Source organism: Suncus etruscus, chromosome 17 (assembly GCF_024139225.1).
Source record: "Suncus etruscus isolate mSunEtr1 chromosome 17, mSunEtr1.pri.cur, whole genome shotgun sequence".
In the NCBI taxonomy this organism is placed as follows: domain Eukaryota; kingdom Metazoa; phylum Chordata; class Mammalia; order Eulipotyphla; family Soricidae; genus Suncus; species Suncus etruscus.
Window position 1 is genome coordinate 64247899 of NC_064864.1, and position 25219 is coordinate 64273117.

The following is a 25219-nucleotide window of genomic DNA, read 5'->3' on the forward strand; positions in this document are numbered from 1 at the left end:
TTGTTCAATATCAGACAGACATACCTGCCTATTACATGGAAGATGATCTTTTTAATTGATACAGTGTATGGGGTCCCACTTGGAAATGAGGCAACATTTGCTTGGCCTTAGGCTTTTTTTTTAGGAAGCATATGGTTGAATTGTTGACCATTAACTATGAACACACATTGGGAGCATTTTGGAATAATTTTTTTCTAAGGTAATCTCATACAATAAGCACGTCTCCTGGCTAAAAATCTGCTATTGCAAAGCCTGATGAAATGAATCTACTCATGATCATTTGGAAAGATGTGTCAATGTTTGGGTGATGAATATGATGAATAGAATAAATACATTGTTTAGGTGGAATGATAGTAGGGCATTTTCCTTGCATGCAGCTGACTCAGGTTTGATTCCGTCAGCATCCTATATAGACCCCTTACCTCTGCCTGGTATAATTCCTGAACTCAGATCCAGGAGTAACTCTGAAACATCATCAAGTGTGGCTGGTCCCAAAGCCAAAACAAATAGATATGTTGTTCATCTACTCACATGAAATGAAAGACAATGCATCTCAAGCATAAAATCATATACGTGATCTTCAGTACATGGTAGGTATTGTCAATATCTCATTTGTAACCACTTTGTAACCACTCCACCAACCTCTACCAAGTAATAAAGAATATTCATTTTAAGCCCCTCCCATTTTTACTGAGGCAAAATCAAGGGAAAAAAATAATAAACATTTTTTTTGTTTGTTTTGGGGCCACACCTGTTGATACTCAGGGTTTACTCAAGGCCATGCACTCAGAAATCGATTCTGGCTCGGGGGACCATAAGGGATGCTGGGGGATCGAACAGTAGGCCATCCTAGGTCAGCAGCATGCAAGGCAAAAGCTCTATCGCTGAACCACCCCTCCAGCCCTTATAAACATATTTTTTCTTCTATTTAAGTGAGGTGAAACTTAGTTTTAAACTTCTGATGTGAGTTTTCAGTCCTTTTTTCTGCAACATGGTCTCCCAGATACAGAGCTTGAATGTTGTTTTGTATGACTAATTTTCTTTTTCTTTCTTCTTTTTTTTTTTTTTTTTTTTTTTTTTGGTTTTTGGGCCACACCCGGCGGTGCTCAGGGGTTACTCCTGGCTGTCTGCTCAGAAATAGCTCCTGGCAGGCACGGGGGACCATATGGGACACCAGGATTCGAACCAACCACCTTTGGTCCTGGATCGGCTGCTTGCAAGGCAAACGCCGCTGTGCTCTCTCTCCGGGCCCTGTATGACTAATTTTCTAACCTCCATATTAATTCATCCCTTGCAAGAGTATCTCTCAAACTCTGATAATCTAGAAGCTTCTTAGGAAAATGTGGACAGTAGGTTGAGAGTAGGGAAGTTCAGTGAGGACAGAGAAGGGACCACTACAACAATGATGGTTAGAAATGATCACTTTGGACAAGAACAGTGCTGAAAAGAGATAAAGTAAAATGCATGATAGCCTTTAGTAAACTATTGCAACCACACTTGTCTAAAAGAAAAAAAAGAGAAAATAAAAGAAAGAAGAAAAATCTCTGCCAGAGAAGCAGGCAGAGTGCTGAAGGGAAACTGGGGACATTGTAGCAGGAAATATGCTTTGGTGAAGGGATGGGTGTTGGATAATTTATGGGTAACACTCAATCATTAACAATTTTGTATTTGAGTATCTCACAGTGATTCAATTAAAGAATTTATTTATTTAAAAATAGAAAGGTAAAGAAAATGGTGAAACTTATGAGGAGACTAACTTGGTTTCTCTCCAATTTTACCCTTTACTCAGGACCAATAGGAAAGTTTACTGACCCATGCATGCCTTGGCCCCATGACCTTTCTCTTCTCTCTCTTCCATTCAATTTCTTTCCCCCAAGCTTCCTTCAATAATATGAATTGAGGACGATTAGATCCCTTCAGGCTTAGAGCTGAAACAAAACAAAGCCAGAACAATGCCACGTGACAAAACAGACACCTACACAATTAACCACAAGGCAACTGAAAGGGACACCATGACACAAAAGCACAACAGAAGCAATGGTTCCTGATAAGACAATCGTTTCACTGGTGACAGGACAGAGGAAGTGGCATTGAAGCTGGTTCTGGAAATGGCAGAAAGAATAAGGAGCCATAAAAAGGACTCAGGCTTCAAGAGTTGTGCCAGGCATGGTCAAGAGCTTCACATACTAGAACAGAAGGTTCTAGAAGGGGATAGGAGGGAGAGGGGGTTTTGGGGAGGGTGGATGGGGACTAGATCACAAAGTCGGCTCCCTTGCTTAGGAGTTGGGTTATAAGCAGTTGGAGACTGTCAAAGAGTTTTAAGTAGAGATGTGATAGAAAACTCTAAAAATAAAGACCATTCTGGCTGTTAGTGTGGAGAATGGATTAAAAGGGTGAGAGATTGGAAGCTGGAGAAGCACTTTAGAGGCGCACTTTGACAATAGCCTCTTCCCTCTAGGAAATAAGCTCATCTACCTCCTGGTGAGGTTCAAATGAGGAAGAAAAGGGTGAGCTCTTTTTTTTTCTTATGAAAAATCTAAAGATGAAAGTGGAGATGTCTCACCATAAGGAATGCTTTAATTGAAATTCTGTATGAAAAGGACAGTTCTAAACCCTGCAAGTAGCTTAAATTTGATTTTTTTTTTCAGCCAGAGCACTTTGTCTGGGACCTATCGCCTGCAAACCTCTCCTTGGGCCCTTGGAGGTTAGGAAGGAACAGGGCAATAAATGGTCTGAAAGAATCTAGTGAAATTAGTTACTTTTGGGGCAGTATAAATAGGACTTCACAGAAGTGCTGAGGAAATGATTATTTTCAGCAGAAGGGGGACAAATTAGAAGCAATTCTTTCATTTTAGCTAGGAAGCACTCTTGCTTTAACTACTGTTGAGGGCCTTGGATTTCCTTATATTTGTAATATGCCTCTGCCTCTAGGGTTAAGCCACATAAAAAGCACCTACCTCAAATACTTTGCTCTAAGGGCTTAATTTGACAATTTGTAGATGGTATTCTTATATTACCCTCTAGGACCTTAATAATTAGTTTTTCTTTAGTGCAGTATTAAAGCATTAAAGGTCATAAATTCCACAGTCACCTGTATCCCATTTATTGTTAATTTATTATGGAACATATCATAAAACTTTCCTTGACATATAGGCCTCTTCATAACTATAAATCTTTTTCCAACTGTTTAGATAACTTATGCCTAAGTTCAAGAAGAGACCTCTAGGAGCAAATATTTAAAACATCTATTTATTACACATTAATGGTGCAGGGTTGAGAGCTCTGTGAAGTCCCGGGGAGGTATTCATTTACACTCAATGTATTTATCACTTCAAAACCTTATAAAGATAAATTTGTTTTCAAGAGGGGAAAATGCAAAATGTCAAATAGCTGTTTTAGTAAGTGCTGTAAAAGGTCCAGCTGAATAAAGCTATCTTTCTAGTTAGTATAGAACATAGAGAATGTTTCCACTGAGATTAAATTCACCTCTAGGACTCTGGAAAGTTTAAAAAACTTTTCAATGGGCAAGTTGTCTCTTTGATGGCAAATGGGTCGTGTCCTTTGTCAATTTAGTGGAGTTTGTGCTCCATGTTTTGACTGCAGAAAACTCACTATCTGAATGTGTTTACCTTTCTGCTTAAACTTCTCTATAGATGCATATTTGTGGCTCACACATTCAGAAGGGAGAGGAGAAAATCAACTTGCTGGAAAACCAATTTGTCGAATGAGCAATTTGCTGAAAATCAAATCATTTCCATTAACTTTGTCTAATGCTATCAGTAACCATGAGGCATGGGCTGGCTGGAATGTTCCTAGGGATTTGGTTTTTCCCAACCTTTTCATTTAGCTTTAGTTTTTCTGCAGCTGCAGTGGTTAGGCAAAAAAGAATGTTGTGGGTATTGCCATTCTCTGACTTCAGGGCATAAAAATAATCTTGTAGATTTCACATTCCAAATACAAATCTTAGGGCTTTGAAACCAATGGATGGGGTTATATTTTGAACATATTTTCAATCTACCTGCCTGTTCTTTGGCTGATTAGTCCAATTTATTAACCAGCCCAATACAATCTGTACATTTTGTCTGGGTTTCAAACTTTGGTCCTAATGCTCAATGTCTCATATTAAACATGCATGAATTTGGCTTATAACTGAATTGTACAGACAATGTCAGAGCAAAGGAAATATCTGAAAATTAAAGTCAAACTCAAACTCAAACTCTGACAAATGCTGAACTCCTTCAGTCATCTGATTTGCTGTAATCTTGCTTTCTAACAGAAACTAAGAGGTTTCATCCTTTGGTCAGTACATGTTCATGCAGAACGAAGGGAGTTAAAGAGTCTGAAATGAGATTATTATAATTCTTGTGAGTAGAATCTCAAATTTTAAAAAAAATGCCATAAAAGAATCATGTGAGAAAGAGTCTACTTTGGCAACCAATTTGTAAAGAATGTTCAAAGATAAAAGGAGTGAGATCAAACATGTAGAATATTAGATAAAACACATAGGAAATAAGATAAACAATAGAGGCCAAATACTGCACATTAAATGTTGGCATCTTGATGAGGACAACAAGTTGAATTTGCTATGTGACTGGTAGATGGGAAAAATTATCATTTTATTTTATTTTTTTATTTTATTTTATTTTTGTCCCCCAATTCACAATACAGACCAGGCAAAAGGCCTGTGTTGAGGTGTATATGGGGTGCATTTACTGTACCTCCTCTTTCTATACAGTCAGTGTAAAGAACACAGCCTGTAGTAAGAATTTGGAGGCCTTTTCTTTTCTTTTCTTTTCTTTTCTTTTTTGATTTTTTAAATATATATATATATATATATATATATATATATATATATATATATATATATATATATATATATATATATAAATCTTCACCAGTGCAACATTCTCATGACCAATATCCCAAGTGTTCTTCCTCCCCACCCCACACCGGCCTGTACTCTAGACAGGCTTTCTACTAGAAAACTATCATTTTAACAAAAGTCAAGGGTGTATCAAAATAGAAAACAGGCATCAAGGTTTGATAGTACAGTGGGTAGATCAAGTGCCTTGCACATTACCATTAGGAATAAAAGGGTGAGCTCTAAATAAAACAATTAGGAAAAAATGTCTGGAGTGATAATACAGTGAGTACTATGTTTACTATGCTTATTGTTGACCTGGGTGTGATCCCCTGCATCCCAGATAGTCCCCCTGATCCTGCCAGGAGTGATTTTTGAGTGCAAACCAGGAGTAATCCCTGATAGCTATTAGTAGGACTCAAAAGAAAGACAGGAAAGAAAAGAAGAAAGAGAAAGAAAGAAAGAAAGAAAGAAAGAAAGAAAGAAAGAAAGAAAGAAAGAAAGAAAGAAAGAAAGAAAGAAAGAAAGAAAGAAAGAAAGAAAGAAAGAAAGAAAGAAAGAAAGAAAGAAAGAAAGAAAGAAAGAAGAAAGAAAGAAAGAAAGAGAGAGAGAGAAAGAAAGAAAGAAAGAGAGAGAGAGAAATAAAGAAAGAAAGAAAGAAAGAAAGAAAGAAAGAAAGAAAGAAAGAGAGAGAGAAAGAAAGAAAGATGGAAAGAAGGAAGGAAGGAAGGAAGAAAGAAAGAAAGAAAGAAAGAAAGAAAGAAAGAAGAAGGAAGGAAGGAAGAAAAGAAAGAGAAAGAAAAGAAAGAAAGAAAGAAAGAGAGAGAGAAAAAGAAAGAAAGAAAGAAAGAAAGAAAGAAAGAAAGAAAGAAAGAAAGAAAGAAAGAAAGAAAGAAAAGAAAGAAAGAGAGAGAAAGAAGAATGGAGGGAGGGAGGGAAGGAAGGAAGGAGGGAGGGAGGGAAGGAGGAAAGGAAGGAGGGAGAAAGGGAGGAAAGGAAGAAAGGGAGGGAGGGAGGGAAGGAAGGGAGGGAGGGAGGAGGGAAGAGGGAGGGAAGAAGGAAGGAAGGAAAGGAGGGAGGAGGGAAGGAGGGAGGGAAGAAGGAAGTATGGAAGGAAGGAAAAGAAGGAAGGAAGGAAAGAAGGAAGGTAAAGAGAGAAGGAAAAGAAAGAAAAAAGAGTAAGTCCTTTTTTTAAATGAAAAACTAAAGATGAAAGTGGAGTTGCCTCTCCACAAGTAGCACTTTAGTTGAACTTTTATATGAAAAGGACAATTCTAAATCCTGCAAGTAGCTTAAATTTGATTTTTCAGTGATATCAAGCAAGAGCATACGGACTTCAATCCCTAGCACCATGTGTGGTCCCTCCTGAGCCCACCAGAAGTGATCACTGAGCACAGAGTAAGCAATGAGCACAACCAGGTGTGACCCACAAGCCAAAGAAAAAAGACATCAAAATAACTTTAAAAGATTGGTTACGAGGCCAGAGAGAGTACAGGGAGGAAGGTATTTTGTCTTGCATGAGGCTGGCCCAGTTTTGATCTCATGCATTGCATGCAGTCCTCTGAACAGCACCAGGAGTGATTTCTAAGCATAAAACCAGGAGTAATTTTTAAGATTATTCCTGGTTTGACTCCCCCGCAAAAATTAATGTTATAAATGTTTAAATTGTTGCTAGAATACCACAGCCTTGGTGACTCAACGACCAATATTTATTGTCTCATGATCCTTAAAGGTGGAAGTTTGGATCAGGGTTGGTTTCTGGTGAGGCCCTTTTTCCTGACTTGCAGGTGACATCTTCTCCATGAGCTCTTACAGAGCCTCTCCTCTGAATGGGAAGACTTTCAGTGCCTTAGTCAAAAGACACTAATACAGTTGGTTTTGGATCCCTTCTTCTTGACTTCATTGAATCATAGTTACCTCCTTAAATCTCCCTAAACCTTACAAAACCAGTTTAATAGGTGAGGTCGAGTTTGGAGGTGGGTAGCAAACATATGAATTTGGAGGGGACAGAATTAAGTTCATAATAATATGAACTGCAAATTTTCCATATGAATCCAAATTAAGAAATTCCACAGTCATCTGTGTCCATTTATTATGATATCATGAATTGCTGAGAGTCTGGCTCTTGGCTGACTAATGAGTGTATCTATAACACTCAATCATTCTGTAGTCTCCAGATTGTTACCAATTAAAATCTATAAATTGTGAAATTATAGCTTAAACATTCCTGCTTAAGTGATAGGAGTAATCTTCTCCATAACTAATTTGTGTAAACTTGATGATAAGTCAAATAAATCATCTTGGTTATTGGTGATTCAAAATAAATGATCCTTACCGGTATGACAGTTGATAGTGGAATGGGGTCCTGTGTGGTAATAGTAAGCAAACTTAAGTCTCTAAAGTTCTCTGCATGATATTACAAATATCAGGGTTGTATAGGCCTGAGTAAAGACTCTGAGATTTCATCAGATAGAAAAGGAGCTGGTTCTACAGCTGCTAGGGTACTTTCACTGCCAGTGATTCTTGACCAGAAAGCTAGGAGCAAAGAGCTAGGTGTGGTCCCAAACCAAGAAAACAAAAATGTTAGGAAGGAAAGCACAGTATACTTAAGGCCAAAAGTCTTTAGAATTTTAGAACATGTCTGTAACTCATGAATCAAAGAAACAAATAATCTAATTAAACAGCAGAAGTTTTATATGTCTCTGAGTAGACAAAAAAATTAAACTGTATGAGCCATTAGACCAGCCACCTTCATATTTAAAGTATTTTAACCGCCTTATTGATGTATTTTTCCTTAACACACATTAAATGTATATTTAAATGTACAATTAGTGGCATTGGCTATAGTTGCAAATAAATGTATCTGACATCACAGACAATTTAAGAACATTTTCATGGCCTCAAAAAGTAACCCCAGACCATTGAGCCATTAATCTCCATTCTTTCCATCACTCCCCTCCCCCCAGCTCTAAGTAGGCACTATAAATATCCGTCTCTATAAATTTTACCTGCTCTGGACTTCAGATGAATAGAACTCTCAGGTAAATGAGTTTTCGGTGACTGTATTCTCCCACTTAAACTGAGGCTTTCAAGATTCCTTTATATGGTAGCATACATGAATGAACTTCTTTTCTTTGCTGGTTTCTTCCTTTCAAGATGCTTTCCCCTTCATCTTTGATTTCTGGACTTAGAAGATGACATGCCTAGGTGTGTCTTCAGCATTTATCATGCTTGCTATTCTCAGGCTTCCTTTATCTGTGCTTTGGTATCTGACATTAATTTGGGGGAAAATTCTAAGTCAGATTGTTGAAAAATTCCTTCTGTACTTTCTTCTGCTGGACTTCCCTAATGCATAAATTACATCTTGTGTAGTTGTCCCACAATCTATAAATATTTGGTTCCATCTCTTTGCTTTTCAGTTGTCCAAGTTAGTATTGATAAATTCTCAAGCTCAGAGAATCTTTTCTCAGCCAAGTCCAGAGTCCTAACAGGAACCACCATCAAAGGCAAAGAATAGTGAAACTATTCTTTTAGACTTTTTGACCTCCAAATGTCTTTTTTGATTGTCTTTAAAATTCTCTCTGTCTCTCATTTTCTCTCTTCACTCTTATTTTATTTTTCATTGATTTTGAGCTCAATTTTAGACTGTGTGTGGTGCAAGGGATTCAATCCAAGTTGGTCCCATGCAAGGCAAGCTCATCAGCCATACTCTTGCTCCTGGTCCATCTTTCTTCTTATGTCATTTTCTCTTTCCATGTGAGCATTTTAATCATAGTTGTTTTGATTTTTTATATGATAAAGTTGAATACTTATTATCATTTTTGAGTCTGGTTCTCATGCCTATTCAGTTCCTTAAACATTGATTTTTTTCCCTTGATAGTGCACCAGATATGATGCACTGGGTAAAAGGAACATCCTTAGTAATGTAAAGCAAAGCTATGGCAACAGGAAAGGAAGTGAACCTTAGTCTGTCATTACTTGTTAAACTTCTAGCAAGTCTATGTTCCTGGGCTCTGAGTTACATCGGCATGCTTCCATTTTTTCATCCTTAGATAGAATAGAATGACTACACAGGGTTGGAGGTGGGAATTTCTCCAATCTGTAAAACTAGAGCAGACTGGGGGTGAGTGCTTCTTTGTGTGCAGTTCAGCAAAGCTCTGATAAAACCCTGATTGGTTGGGTTCTGGTAGTTTCTCTTGAGGGCTACCTTTGTGAGGAGGATCAAATGGTTTCAGCACAATCCCAAACAGTAACATTTCTTCACTTCTTCCTCTGCCAGAAACTAGAGGCAACTTTTCTCTGATTTGCATTTTGAGAAACAGGCAGAGCTTTTGGGGATAAAACTTGGTACATGTGAGCTTAATTCCTTCAGATTAGCAGCCAGAATTTTGAACCCTAAGATGTACCCATATGGGAAGTACCCATACGAAGTTCTGGCAATTTGAACCTTAAGGTTCAGGTTTTCCAACACTGCCCTGGTTCCTGCAGAGATGGCTGTGCCTTCGTTTCTGATCTGGTTAAATTGTAATTTAACTGGTAAATTGTAATTTCAGGCTGGAATAATCTGTTTCCATTCCCAATTGAGGCCAGTGTTCCCTTATTGCTGTAATGCCAAAATCAATGTATAAAAAACTATGTTTGTGTAGATGGAAGTTTCTATTATTCAGATCATCAAAGTACTTAAAACATTACTTATAAAGTTTAAAATGTTTAAAGGTGTTTAATGAGACATAACATTTCCATAGCTCTCTCAATGATATATAGACATACACAGACACACAGACACAGACACACACACAGACACACACAGACACACACACTCATGCATGCTCTGGAGCTACTCCTGGTTCTATTCTGGGTTCTGGGTAGGGGGAAAAATAAGAGTGTCTTACCCTGTACTATCTTTTCAGTTTTCTTTATGTTTTTATTTTGTTTGTTTGTTTGTTTGTTTGAGGTAGAGGCAAAATCCTGCAATTCTCAAGTGCTTTCTGCTATCTATGTGCTCTGGGGCTGCTCCTGGAAGTTCTTGGGGCTACATATGCTGTTGGGGATCAAACCCAGACCTCTTGTATGCCAATTATGCATTTCATTTTTTGAGCTGGAAGGCCCTGAATATGAAGTTTATTATTATAGAAAAAAACAGATAATCTCAAAGAAAAGAAATTTGATAATCTCAAACACAACTCATTTTATTTTGCATTGCCAAGACCCAACATTTAGTTTAAGGTTTTCTGGTAGGTAAATTGGACACCAATTGTTCAAAGAGAAACCAAATGGACAAATAGTCTTTTGGGGTTACCAAAAAATCTCCCAAATTGACAATAACTATAACACAAGCTATCTGAAAACACCTCGATTTAGGGAGCATTAGAAATGAAATTATCCTGATGATATTGTGTCCATGAACGTTACTAAGTAAATGAACACACCAATAACCAGAAAAAATAAATTGCACAGATTTGGGAACTAAAATCCCTTATGAGCTTGAAGAGACTTTTATTATTCAGAGTGACTTTTATTTGTTTTTCATTGTTGTTGTTGTTATTTTTAAGATAGCTCCCCTTTTCCATTAAGAAACCAGAAAAGAAAAATATCCTAATATTTTATGCTAAAACTAAAAATAAGCTAAAAACTGGCCTTTTCTTAATGGCCTACTGCCTCTGTATTGTTACTAAGGACCAAAAAAGGCTCAAAGACCTCTTGATAATGTGTGAACCACAATGCACTTTAATATTTTGAAATCGCATCTACTTTAACTGGGCTTGAGAGGATGATTTCTTTGCCTTTTTTTTTTTTTAACAAATAACTTATCTTCAGAAATAGAATTCAGCCTGTAAGCACTCCTCAAGCGGTCATGTGACCGAAAGTCTACATAAACAGGTGTCTATAGAGCCACTCGGCTGCTGTCAACATTAGCTGCATGCACTTAGCATCCTGCAAAACCTTTCTGGCGGTGAAAGGCTGCACATAAAGCTTCTACACTCCTGCCCGGGTGGGGGGGGCAATTGTGGTTGTGGGGAGCAATTACTTTTGATACTTGCTTGAGATTCCTTGGCCCAATGATGGGTGACAATTACCTCTAGGTCTTTTTCTTGGTTACCTGTCTGTCTCTCTGGAATATGAACCTTCGCAAGCAGGACTCTTAACTTTTAGTCTGCTTAGATGGAAAAGCAAAAGGTCTTTCCGTGCCATCTGTGACAAAGCTCACGGCTCTGTCTCAGTGTTACTAAGTTTTTTTGCACCTTGAACAAAACTCAGTTTGCAATCAATTGTCACTCGATTGCCCTAGAGGAAGTTGACTGACCGCCATGAAAGACAATTGCTGCCTTCTGATTCATTCTTAAACACATCATTGTTAAAAGGAAAGGCTAGGTTAATATTACAGAGACATTTTTATTAACAGGAGTCTGAAATGCCTTTGAAAACTCAGCTTATAAAGCTTGTTATAAAGGACGCGTTTTCTAAAAGGTTAATGTTTATTTTTACCCAGAGAGTTCTTAAATCATAGTTTTAAAACACTCATAATTGCCAGTGGTTTCAACCAGATTTCCTTTTATCAAGGAGCGGGAATCTTTTGGTTTGCGAGACCTCCTTGATCTTAGTCCGTAGGAATTGTTTAGTTTTATTTGGTGCCATGGAGACTCCTCCAAACTTATCAGAAGCCCCTGTTTAATAGAGAAAAGGAGAGTCTCAGAGCATGTCACTGTAATACTGCTAATGTTTTCCACGTTTATGATGCCAAGGTCAAAGTCAAACCTCTTATTGTATTAATAATAGCAAAGCAAAAATAGGCTTTGTAGTTGTGAATTCATGGTTTTAAAGAATAATTTCCCTATGTTTTTATTAATTCAAGCCATCCATTGAGCCACTCAAGGATTCCATTATGGTTTCCAATGATACATCTCAGATTGTACCTTTCTTTAACTTTGGCGATGTATGTGAGTGGGGATGTGTGGGATTCTTCACGGTCAGCATCATAAGATATTTCCTTTGTTCGAAAGTTATGTCAACTTATAACATTAAAAGTGCTATTTAGTCCAATAAACCTTAGAGCTTAGTGACAAAATAATGAAAGCCCATTTCCCCCCATTGGTTCTATGAAAGTATGGTTTGCAGAAGAGTTCACATGCTGTGCATTACCACGCATGCCCATAACTTCTGGGTTCTGATACTATCGGATTGGCCAATCAGCAATAATCACAATTTTAATTTTATAAAAAGCTCCGAGAAAAATTCTGACAGCCTTTGTTCCCCATGCATGCATGTCTTTTCTTTTGAGAACATATTAAAGCCATGTCCCATTCAGCAATGAAATGAAAGTGCCACTGAGTGGTGAGGGCACAGTTTGATGATGTCAAGCTGATATCCCATTCAGGTAATAGGGCATTTGGATACAGCGATGTGGTACCTTCTTTAACAATCGCCCACCTTGTGCTTCCATCATTCCCACCTGCTATTCTTCCACTCCTGAAAATCAACTTTGGTGATTAGGGGCAGGAATTTATGTTTGCTTGTTTTTTTTTGTTTAGGATTTAGGGTCATATCCAGCTGTTGCTACTGGCTCTGAGCTCAGGCATCACTCCTAGTGGGCTTGGGGAACTATGTGAGATGCCAGGGATTGAACCCAGGTCAGCTGAGTGCAAAGCAAGTGCCCTGTTTGCTGTACTTTGGCCCCAGGATTAGGAATTTAAAATGTAACTAAGGTTACTCAAAAACATCTTGCTCTATGTGGCTGAGCTGTTGACTCCATAAATGCAGAAATTGAGTCTTATATCTTGCCCCAACAAAGGTCAAATGCAGGGGTGTGTTGTCAAGGACCTCCATTTCTGGATATCTGTAAGAATTTAGCTTCCAATGACTTTGTATACATGTATTTTTTCTATGTTAGTATCTGAATTTGTTTTCTTTCTTTTACATTTTAAACTGTATTTTTATTAAGACCATGATTTACAAAACTGTTCATAATAGAGTTGCTTTAGGCATATAATATTCCAACACTACTTCCACCATCCGTGTGAACTTCCTTCCACCAATGTCCTCGGTGCCCCCTTGCCAGGTATAGAGCAAACTGATTTCATGTTATTTGTTCCAACAAAGTATAAAGGAATGATAACTTCAGTTTGTCAGGTTGTTGTACCAGCAAGATATTTTTGAATAGTACTACATGAATTGTGTCTTATAAAAATCAATCAAAGAAGTTAAGTTTTCAGTTTTGTTTTTCATAAAGGAAAGAATAATGTGCTCCTTTCCCCGTTATGGAGTGGAGCTGGGACTTTCACTGCATTAATGTTTATGTGGATTAATTGTGTTAATGTTGGCCTAAAAGTAAAACATTGTGTGTGATAAATAATTTACATATGATAACATTTGACTTTTAAAGAACTAAAATAATATTGTATTTTAATGCCTGCCCTAGATTACAAATATTGGTGGGTATGTGACAATCAAATAAGTTTGAGGATAGCAGGACAACCTACAATACTTCCTTGCTGAGTTTCAGGCAGTAGAGAGAAAGGTTCAGAAAGTGGTTTCTGAACTCCTGATTAGTTAAACTCTGAAGTCCATTGCTAGCTAAATTTCAACTCACATACCATCCCAGTATCTACATTTCGCTGTCTTCCAAATAGAAATAGAAATAGAGCAGATCTCTCAGAGTACTTGTAAAAATTAAAACAATTGAGGCATATAAAATCTTTAGAAATGAACCTGACACAAATAAACAACTTTTGCATTTTAGTCATTAATGATACTGATCCAGGAGATAAAATAGTTTTCTTTATTCAGCTTCTTATATTAATCTATTAATTTTTCTTCCACCCATTAAAATAGTCTTGACTGAGAGAGAGTTTGAGTGTTAACTAAGTAAGAAAAAAATTAATTTATCTTTCTTCTCTCTAATTGCTGCTTCACTTTATTGAGTATCAGCTAATAGACTTTTGCTACTTAAAAGATAAAATCAGAACACATGATCTGATCGAAAGACTAAGAGAACATAGTTAATCATTCCCTGTAAAGTCCCCAAACTTTGTCTCTCTCTCATACTGTTTGCATATTTTTTTAAAAAAATTATAGTATCTTTATTTAAACACTGTGATTACAAACATGATTGTAGTTGGGTTTCAGTCATAAAAAGAACAACACTTTTCACCAATGCAACCTTCCCATCACCAATGACCCCATCTCCTTCTCCACCCCCCCACCTGTATTTGTGACAGGCTTTCTATATCCCTCACTCACTGACATTTTATAGTATTTCTCAGCATAGTTATTTCTCTAACTGCACTCACCATTCTTTGTGGTGAGTGTCATATCTTAAGTCAGTCCTTTTGGCCCGTATCTCTAGAAATTAATTTAATATCTTTTATTTTTCTGAAAACCCATAGATGAGTGAGACTATTCTGTGCCTATCTTTCTCCCTCTGCCTTATTTTACTCAGCATAATAGATTCCAAGTACATCCATGTATAGGAAAATGTCATGACTTCATCTCTCTTGATGGCTGCATAATATTCCATTGTGTATATGTACCACAGTATCTTTAGCTATTCATCTGTTGAAGGGCATCTTGGTTGTTTCCAAAATCTGGCTATTGTAAATAGCGCTGCAATGAATATAGGTGTGAGGAAGGGATTTTTGAATTGTATTTTTGTGTTCCTAGGGTATACCCCTAGGAGTAGTATAATATAGCTGGATAAAATGGGAGCTCAATTTCCAGTCTTTTGAGGTATCTCCATATTGTTTTCCATTAAGGCTGGATTAGATGGCATTCCCACCAGCAGTGAATGAGAGTTCCTTTCTCTCCACATTCCAGCCAGCACTGATTGTTTTTGTTCTTTGTGATGTGTGCCAGTCTCTGTGGTGTGAGATGGTACCTCATCGTTGTTTTGATTTGCATCTCCCAGATGTGGAGCATTTTTTATATGCCTTTTGGCCATTTGTATTTCTTCTTTGAGAAACTGTTAATTTCTTCTCCCAATTTTTTGATGGGTTTAGTTGTTTTTTTCTTAAGTTCTATCAGTACCTTGTATATCTTAGATATTAGCCCCTTATCTGATGGGTATTGGTGAATAGCTTCTCCTCTTCTGTGGTGGCTTTTGTATACTAGACATTATTTCCTTTGAGGTGCAGAAGCTTCTCAGCTTAATATAGTCCCATTTGTATATCTCTGCTTTGACTTGTTTGGAAAGTGCTGTTTCTTCCTTGAAGATCCCTATTCTTATCTCTTTATAGACAGTTGGAGAATACACATTTGTAAATACACTCAAATTTGCAAATACACCCATTCTCATTTTTATTCGTTTATTCTCAAATTGTGATGCCCTCCTCTAAGCTGTTCTGCTCTGGGGTTAGAGCAGTAAGTAGAGAAGACAGATAGCTCAGCTCTCAGCAGGTCAAATTTTGATGAGCACTGATCTGCAGATGTTTACCAGCCTGGGATAAAGCCATCACCAAAGTCACTTGCACTTTCCCAAGCTTCTTGATGATATAAAAATGATGAAATTCTAAATTTTGGTGCCTTTTAACAATTTTATATTTATTTCCCAATTTGTTGAATCTGTCTGAGAATAAGCTCTGGAGGAAAATTTGAGGCCCTGCATTGGCCCATCAGGGATCACACAGGCTACTGGCCATCTTCCCACTTTGTGCTGCCCAAATATGCATGAAGTGTCTGCCTTAAATCTCTCCTTCCCAGCATAAACAATGACATTTCTGTTTTCCATCTCTGCTTTTGTTCAGGGTATATTGGTAGTTTGTATTTTATCTAGACTAAAGTTTCTAGAGAACAAGGAGCTAGTACAGCAGATTAGGCACTTATCTCACACACTGATTTGGGTTCTGATTTAGGTTCAATCCCTGGCACCATTTATAGTGCCCCAAGTACCACCAAAAGTGATCTGTGAGCAACAGCTAGGAGTAATACCTAAATACAACTGGGAGTCCCCTAACTCCCCCCAAAATCCCAAAACTAAATTAGACTAAATTTTCTAGTATAGGATGTACATAAATAGTCTATTAATGTTAAAACTTTAAATCAGATCAGACACAGTGTGACACTTATCTTTTAGTTTAAAGTATGCAGCTATATATGTACATATATACACACAGACAGACACACCACACACATATATATGTATATATACATATATATGTCCATATATATGTATATATACATATATATGTGCATATATATGTATATATACATATATATGTGCATATATATGTATATACATATATATATATATATATATGGTGATGCTATGCTTGAACTGGCTATTGCTGTGTTCAGAGAATGCAGTTTCACTGCCTGACATATAGCTGGGCCAGCAACTGAACTTTGAGATTTCAAAAAATTATTTTAGTGAAGCAATTTATTTTTAGCGAAGTCTCAAATGAAACTTGCTTAGATTATGTGAGAGGAGAGAAAGAGAGGTAATATGTTATATTCAAGAGAGAGCACAGGCTTCTCCAGAGTATAAAGAAGCAAGTCAAGAAACAGAGACAATTCAACAAGAGAGGCATGTCCCAGGGAGAATACTGGCTGGAGTGAAAAGCTGACTTGGGGTTTATTAAGACAGAAATCATGACTGCACAAATACAGAGTAGGCTTGGTTCACAATGCATTATAAACTAGTATGGACTTTTGTATATTTTAATGTGTGTTTTCTTTGTTATTAATACAAAAATAGAGTGACATCCCTAGAAAATACTAAAGCCTCTGAAATAGGAACTTTTGGAGCTAGAAGGGTGATTGGAAAGTCCTTAGTGAATCTTCTTGCAAATGAAGAAATGAAGACAAGAGTCAGTTGTCTTTTGACTGAACCAGAATTTTTTTTTTGTAGGGGGATACACCCAACAATGCTCAGGTGTTATTCCTGGCTCTGTGCTCAAGTATTACTCCTAGAGGTGCTCAGGGAACCATATGTGATGCTGAGGATCAAACCCAGATTGGTAGCCTGCAAGACAGGCACTCTACCTGCAGTGCTATCATTCTGGCCCCCTGAACCAGAATTCTTTTAAAAGCAGAATGTATTCTTTTGTATTTATTTAAAATAGAATCCTGGCAGCTCTTCCTGTATTATTCATCAAATAATCCAAGTTTCTGTGATCTTGAAAAACAAAATAAATATTATGTGCAATAGTATTAAGTTTAAAGTTCTTTAGAGCTGATTGTTTTTGAACTACTTTTAAGTCTTACCTACATCTTAAAAATACATCCGATCAAAGCAAATTATTTTTTTCTTTTCAGCCTTACCTTCTCATACTCAGGGCTTAATCCTGGCTCTTTGCTCCCAGCTCTGTGCTTCATACTGTCCCCTGGTGTAGCTCAGGGGACCATATGGGGTTGTGGAAACTAGACCCCAGTCAGTGGTGTGCAAGTTGAGCACCCTATCTGCTGCACTATCTCTCCAGTTCCCAAAATGATTGGTTTTATTTAAGTTATTTTAGAGGGATTAATATAAAAGAGAATAGATGTTTTATTTTTTAAGGATTTTTTAGTCTATTATCTGAGAAGCGCTTTATTTATAAACTCAGCTCTAGCTTTCTATACACTTACGTGACCAGAAAGAGAGGATTTGCCAGTCCTTCTGCAATAAACACAAGTCTTGAATCTTTTCTTCACAGGGTACATTTCTATTTCTTGTTATTTGGGGAACATGCTTGGCAATACCCAGGACTTATTCCTGGCTCTGAACTCAAGAAACACTCCTATCAGACTCAGGAAACTATGTGGGATGCCAGGGATCAAACTTAGGTCAGCTGCATGCAAGGCAAATGCCCTACCCATTGTACTATCACTCTGAACCCAATTACCAAGAAATTTTATCAAAAAATTTACTTTCATTCATTATTTTTCTCCATAGTTTAAATATTTCACTCTGATTTTAAAATTTGATTTTGATTCTAAATTTTGATATCTACCTGCCATGGCATGAGGAGAAATTGAGTGGGGACATTGATTGCTGGGAGGATGATACCAGGTGTTCGGGAAAAGCCAGGGCTGTACAATATGGGTCAGGACTCAAAGGGCAGGGATGGGAGAGGGGAAAATGGGGCTGCTGACGGGGTATTGGAAAGCAAGCTAAACAGTGGGCAAAGTACCAACTCTAGGGGCCCCCGCATACCTACCTTTAAAAAATAAATTTGAGAATCATTCGTAGGCAAACATTTTTGAATATTTGTATACTTCATAATACTGTTGCAGAAATGTGTGCATCATGTCTATGGGAATAAATATTGTTTGATATCATATGCTATGACATAGTCATTTTATGACCACTCATGTAAAGTATAATATCTCGAAATATAAAAATATAAAAGCAAATGTGCTAGCTGTACATCTATGTATGGCAATGAAAGAAATGTCTTCACAAAATGTATTTCTTTTGCTTTTAAACTAACCAAAGTGTCAACTTTGCTAGCAATGAAAGATATTTGAACATGCCCCAAAACCTGAAAGTTATTCGTGAATGATCAGTGCAGAGTTCTATTTCTACAAGAGTGTCTCTTCTCACCTATAGGTTTGTTTTTTGTTTTTTTGGTTTTTTTTTGTTTTTTTTTTTTTTTTAAGTTTAACAGTGTAGGAGAATGATCTTGAAGAAAAACAAGAGGTGTTTGGTCCCAATGGCTTGTAAACACTTCACTCCTCTCCCTACTGTATGTAAACACCCTTCTCCTCTCTCCTTCAGTAGTATTCTCAGGTCTCTTTCTCACATGGTGTGGCATGGGATAGCAAACAAATAAATTCTACTAAATTCAAGTCCAAGAAAGTGGAAAATGATATCCATAACAAAATACCCTTCCATAAATGCATGCATGCATGTGACACATGCACACACACACACCATACGTGTTTTCCTTGTTCATTATATTGCAGGTCATTCAATATAAGGTAGAAAATCTTGAACCTAAACTGTCTCCTTGGATACTTATTTTTCTGTTTCTACAGTATTTATTTATTTATATTTTTAATCTTTATTTAAACACCATAATGACAAACATGACTGTAATTGGATTTTAGTCATAAAAAGAACATCCCCTTCACCAGTGCAACATTCCCACCACCAATTCAGGGGTATGGATACTCATTTTTGATCGGTTGTTAATTCTGTTGTTTAAAGTGTCTTGAACAATTCACCTCATCCTTGATAATAGAGTTCCGTCTCCTAGCATTTCAAGAAAGGAGCAATCTTTTCAGTGTTGGAAGCAAAGAAGGCTTACACCCCCCCCCATCGCCCCCCAGGAACAAAACCCTCCTGGGCATTTCTCAATGTCCCATTCAAGGCTGAGATGAATCTAAAAGGGACTTGACAGATGTGATTGTCCTGGTGTGCTGGGACCAAATTCCTCTGAGCGCTGAGAACTGAATGTTAAAATAAAATTGGAAAGTTCTTTCTCTTCGTGCTGTACCCTTCTCCGAATCTCCAAAGCATTTGTTTTGTAAAATCCTAAGTGGAAACACATTTGGGCACCATAATTTCAAACAAACCGTCTCTTTTTGAACTCTGCAGCCTTGATGCATTAACACAATAGCATATCAAGTTCACAAAATTTCAGATAGACCACGTTCGAGCTATAAAAACGACTGCAAAAAAAAGTCTTAATTTTTCCCACATCTTATTTCCTTTTCCCACACTACTTGAAGAAGGCCTGGCTTTGGTGTCTCTGGGGAAGAGAGGGGCTGCAAATACAGTTTTTGTGGCAGCTGAGTCTCCTCACAATATAGTGTGAGTGCTATCCGGGCACCCTGGTTTCTGAGGCAAGAACATCTGAGCACAGTGATCATCTCAGAAGATACAGAGCTGACCTCACCAAATAGCCAAACACTTCAAGAAAGAAGTGTTGGGTCTTAAGTTGGGGGGCCCTAATAATCACTTATAAAACCACTCAGTCTGACCAAACTTTTTGGCTTACTTTTCAACTCTATTCTGAGATGAACAGAAAAAATAATCAAGTTTTTAAAGCATCATTGGGGCCAGAGGTATAGCACAATAGGCAGGTATTTGCCTTGTACATGGGCAACCCAGGTTAGATCCTTGGCATTCCATATGGTCCCCTTAACTTGCCTGGAATGATTTATAAGTGCAGAGCCAGAAGTAACTCCTGAGAGCCGCTAAGTGTGACTCCAAAACAAAAAACAAACAAACCAACAAATAACAACAACAAAAAAAAGTGTCATTGTTCTGAGCTCTATGCCTCTTCTACATTGATGTGGGCTGTGCAGTCACTCAAACACAACCATTTCACTTTGACAAGGCAACCTAGAATATTTAAGTTTAGTTTCTGGAATGAAAATTCAAGATGATGCTGACATTGATTGGGAGAACTGATGAATGCCTTTGTTGAATTTTTAATTTTGACTTTTAATTTGCTGCTTGGAAATCATCTCAAAATAAAATAACCTGAATAAATAGACTGACCTGCAAAACATCACCCAGAATAATTGCAATGAGGAGTGAGAGAATCCTAGATAATTCCTCTTTAATCAGGTACCAGAATGTTTTATTATGGTACAGATGCTTCATAAATATATTCAGAAGCTTACAATTTAAAAAAATATTAACATTCTTTCAGGTAAAAGGTGAGTATCCCTAAGAGGCAAAGAAGAAAAAAGGATGTCTGCTTGTTTTCTAGCATTGCTAACTTGCAGGTGTTCATGTTTTGGTTGCCGCCACAGACAATGCTTGTTTGAAGTGGTATCTTCTGAGGTCTGGCATCATTTATAGTCTTGAACAACCTTGTAATGTGTTAAATGACATAAAAGTAGGTGAATTAGTGGCCAAAACAAGAGCCTAAGGAGCCCCTGGGTATCATAAGTATTCTGCTACTTGCTGCTTCTTATGTTCACTGCTCAGAGGACAGAAATGAGGTTTTTCATACTCGAATACCTCAAGTGGTGGATTTGGGAGAGACTATCGTCGATTTGGTATAAGAATGCAAGGATTTTGTTGTCTTGGGTGTAAGAAGTTTGCAAGTAACTGATTTTGTAAGGATTCCTGATTTTGGTCACTTGTGTATTTCTATATTCAGTTGGCCAATTATTACATATCTGACATTTACTTTCTCCATATAAGCAACAATATGTGATGTGATGTGACAGAGTTTTTAGCGTTGAGCTCAAGAATTAGAGTCAGTAAGGTAACTGGCATATTGCAAGCGATTTCTTGAAGAGAAAACAGTATATTTCTATATGAAGTGATGCTATGTCTGAGTTTAAAGAGATTTCTCTCAGCTGGGGTCACGTGGGAAATACTCATCCGTGCATTCATTGATCAGACTCCTATATTTAGTTAAGGGCTCTTGTGAGCAAGAGCCAAGTAAAGATGCTGTTAAAACACACTGATTAGATCATGACAAATATATAAATCGAGGTTCTACTATAGGCTAAGTATTCTCCTGGTCTTTGGGGGATAAGCATTCCCCCTCATGGAGCCTACATTCAATACATACAATAAATGAATAAGCACATAGTCATGCAATTTTAGAAATGTGGCAGAGAAAGCAAAGCCCTTTACCACAGTCAAGGATAGTCATAGAAAAGGTGACAGTGATACAAACTCATGCTGCTTTGATGGGAAGTGAGCAGAATGCAAGTCATTGTTTAAAATAGAGAGAGAAGATAAAGCTGATGGCTCAGGTGCAAGTGGGGAGAGATAGAGAAACACAGTCATGCCTGTGATTTGGAACCCAAAGAACAGGGTAGGTTTTAATATGCTTGGCTGAACTGAAGAAGAAAAAAGGTGTGTGTGTGTGTGTGTGTGTGTGTGTGTGTGTGTGTGTGTGTGTGTGAGAGAGAGAGAGAGAGAGAGAGAGAGAGAGAGTGTGTGTGTGTGTGTGTGTGTGTGTGTGTGTGAAAATTTCTGCTCAGACATTATTACTTTCCTAGATCCTAACAATTGCCTTCAATTCTCTTTACAATAGAACTTGGCCCTTCCCATTTTGGAGGCCAGAGTTAGAAGTAAAAACATCATCAGGGCTTTTTCTCCACTGTAAGTTCCAGAGAGATCATGGGCCTGGCCTCTCCCATGTCTTGGTGACAGGAGTAGCTGGTATTCCAGTACTGCTTTTGGCTCTCTCATTCCAACCTCTGTCCTGTCTTCATGCAGTCTTCTGTTCTCTGTCCACACCCCTTCTTCTCCCTCTAACAATTACCTCTGTTCACTCAGATAATTCAGGATAATCATATCTTAAAAACTTTAAGTAAATATAGATAACTATAAAGATACCATCATAAGTACAAATTTACAACAAAAGCAGAGGGGATAAGATGTAGACCTACCTTTTGGGGAATCACATTTTAATCCACTATAGATACATTAAGTCAAAGAAACCTATTAGACATGAAATAAGAATGCCAAATACCACTCAGGTAGAATATCTAGAACTCAGCTTAGAGATCATATCTGAAGATAAAGACTTGAAAGCTACTCTCTTATTCACATATTTAAAGGTCTAGGACAGGTGACATTGCTTAGAGAGAGGTGATCATAGAAGTGAGAAGATCAAGGCTCCACCATTTTGAGGTCTGATAAAGGAGCTGAAGAGTTTGATAAGGAGCTGTGTAGGAATGAATTTGAGATGATGTAGTATCACTGAAAATAAGAGTGCTTAAAGGATATGTAAAGTGCTTTTAAAAACAGTACTTAAAGGTGCAATTGTGTACACAGGGTCAATGTTTCTAAGAACTTAGGAAAGTAAGAAAAGAAGCCTCATCACCGGGGTTGGGGTTGGCAAGATGGTGTCTAGTGTGCATTTCATTAGCATGGCGAAGATAGAAGCCAGCATGGATTACTGCTCAGATATGGGTGGGGGAGCATTAACCAAAAATGTTCTTAATCCAGGAAAATGTGGAGTTCAAGGAAGAACAGGAAATGGTCATCTTTCTAAGCTGAGCTAGAAGATTGAATGCAAATTATCTGAAAAAATTAAAATTTTTTTTCCTAGACATAGAAAGCAAAAGATGCCAAAGAGTAGCAGAAATAAAATTTTTATTTCATAAACATTGTTCTGATGAAGGAGTAACAGAGGAGTCTGAAACTAAAGGCAGGAAGAACAGGGAAAGGAGCTCCAGTGAAGGCCATAGCTGGTCACATCCTGCAGTAGGGGAGAGAAGTATAAGTATATTACGTCAAAGATACCTAGTAGACATGTCCAGGGTTCATCTTGAGAGTGATAGTTGATATCATGGCAGAAGAACCACTTTCTTTACTAGCACATACCTTCACCATCCAATACTTTCTGCTTAGACACATGGCAAGAAATAACTTAGGATATTTTACAAGTTAAAGTTGACTACTTTGTTCTTTCCTTGGATGAATAAAATCAGAGAAAAAGACCAACTAGAAAGTGGATGTTTGTCCCACTTAACAAGTAAGGAAATCAGACTCAGTGAGTGGGAATGGGCCAAGTTTTCATTGTTTAATTTCTGAATTTAAGGAGCAATTAAGATATGCAGAAATCTACTAGGTCATGAAAGATCTGGGCTAGTGATATAGATGTGGAGATTATTGGTATATAGAAATAGTTGTGAAAACCAGAAGAATGAATGCTATCACCAGAGGAAACAGAAAAAGTCAATAAAATGGGATGGGGGAGCTAGAAACACTTTGTTAAATAGGCAGAGGAGAAAGAGACCATTAAAGGGAGGTGGAAGGTATGCAGAGGAGGATAAAATATGTGTACTAGGTTGTCAAGGAAATAAACAAGAAAAGGAATGCTGAATGGAGAAGATGATCAAAGAATCCTGTGCCAAACAGAGGTTCGGTGGGGGGAATTCTAAATCATGTGGTAGAATTGATAATCATGTGGTCATGGATAAGCTTAGAAGCAGCACTTGCAATATTGGGGTAAAATGGAAGTCAGATTGCAAAGGAGTCGAGAATGGAGTTAGTGAAGGTAGAATTTCTTTCACGAAATTCTAGGGCAATATGGATCTGTCCTACATAAGCCTGAATGCTTCCTGACCCAGTCTTCCACTTTATTTATTTATTTATTTAATTTACTTTGAAGTTTTTTGTTTGTTTGGTTTTGGGCCACACCCAGTGTACTCAGGGATTACTCTGGGCTCTGTGCTCAGAAATTACTCATAGCAGGTTCAGGGGATCATATGGAATGCCAGAGATTGAACCTAGGTCAGCCACATGCAAGGCAAATGTTCTACCCACTGTGTTATCTATCACTCCAGCCCTGTACTCCACATATTTTTAAATCAGAAATGGCATCATAGACACCTTTTATCTGTGTCTACATGCTATAGGTTATCACACCCAACTTAGCACTAGTAATGGGATCCTGTTTTTTTAGTTGGTAGGAAAAACGAAGCTTTAACATTCTATTCTGAGGGTCACTCTGGCACATATGCAAACTGTAGTCCATTGCAAATTACAAAAGTGTCAAGCTTCCAAAATAACTGCTCACCTTTTGACTGAAAACAGGATGTTAATAGATGAGTACATGGAACAAAATTCCCTATTAAGGGAAACATATCCTTTGCCTAGATCCACAAAATTGTCTACTATTACTTTTCCAAACAAGCCATTTCTTTCTCCTTATTGCCTATTTCAATAATTCCTAAGAATACTATTTATTGAATTTTATTAAGATACACATTTTCATGGTTTTAAAAATGAACAACAGAAGAGAAAGCCCAAGCTTTAATAGCTCCTAAGCTGTTTTCCAGACCGATGTGGTCAGTCACAGCAAATGCTTCTGTGACTGATCATGTCTGTCAAATGTATCTACTGTCTTGTATTTATCTTCATTCAGGGACGATCTCATCTTTGACATGGTTCCGAAGTACACAACAAATTTGCATGCTTCGTAGAGCTGTATTTTGTTTGATAATTAAACACTTTGGTTGAGTGAGGGGACTGAGTTTGAGACTATGATGCTCATCGTGGATAAGGGATAGCAGCTCAATCCCTCACCTCCAGAATCCCATACTTCTGGCACTGGCCTTGCTTCCAAACTTTTCATTCTCCATCTCCCCTTCTTACTTGACCGACCTCATTTGAAAGACAATAAATTAACTGGTAGGGCATTTGGGAAGACTCATCACATCTCCCTCCTACTAACCTTATTGACAAGGAAAAGGGCACAAGCCAAAAATTATATTAATACTAGAGTTAATAAATTGATTCTTATTTGGCATTATTTGATTTTAAATATCATTGCATAAGTTTAAAGGGTTAATGGGTTGGAAAAAATTATATTGCAATTGATAATAGACTTTATGCTGCAATAATCACTACATTATAGGCTCAGAACATAAACTTTAGTTCATTCATTATCTGACTCAGATACTTTTTCTCTGACAAAATATAGGTTGAATCGGAAATGATAGTCTAGTGAGAATGGCACT

The 25219-nt window shown here is 37.4% G+C and overlaps 1 non-coding gene across 1 annotated transcript; it reads right to left on the reverse strand.

Annotated features, from left to right (window-relative positions):
* Nucleotides 1-4643: 4643 nt before the first annotated feature.
* On the reverse strand, nucleotides 4644-4776 carry LOC125995580 (small nucleolar RNA SNORA51). The gene has a single exon (XR_007491078.1). It is a non-coding gene; the product is annotated as a small nucleolar RNA SNORA51 (small nucleolar RNA).
* Between the last annotated feature and the right edge of the window lie 20443 nt (nucleotides 4777-25219).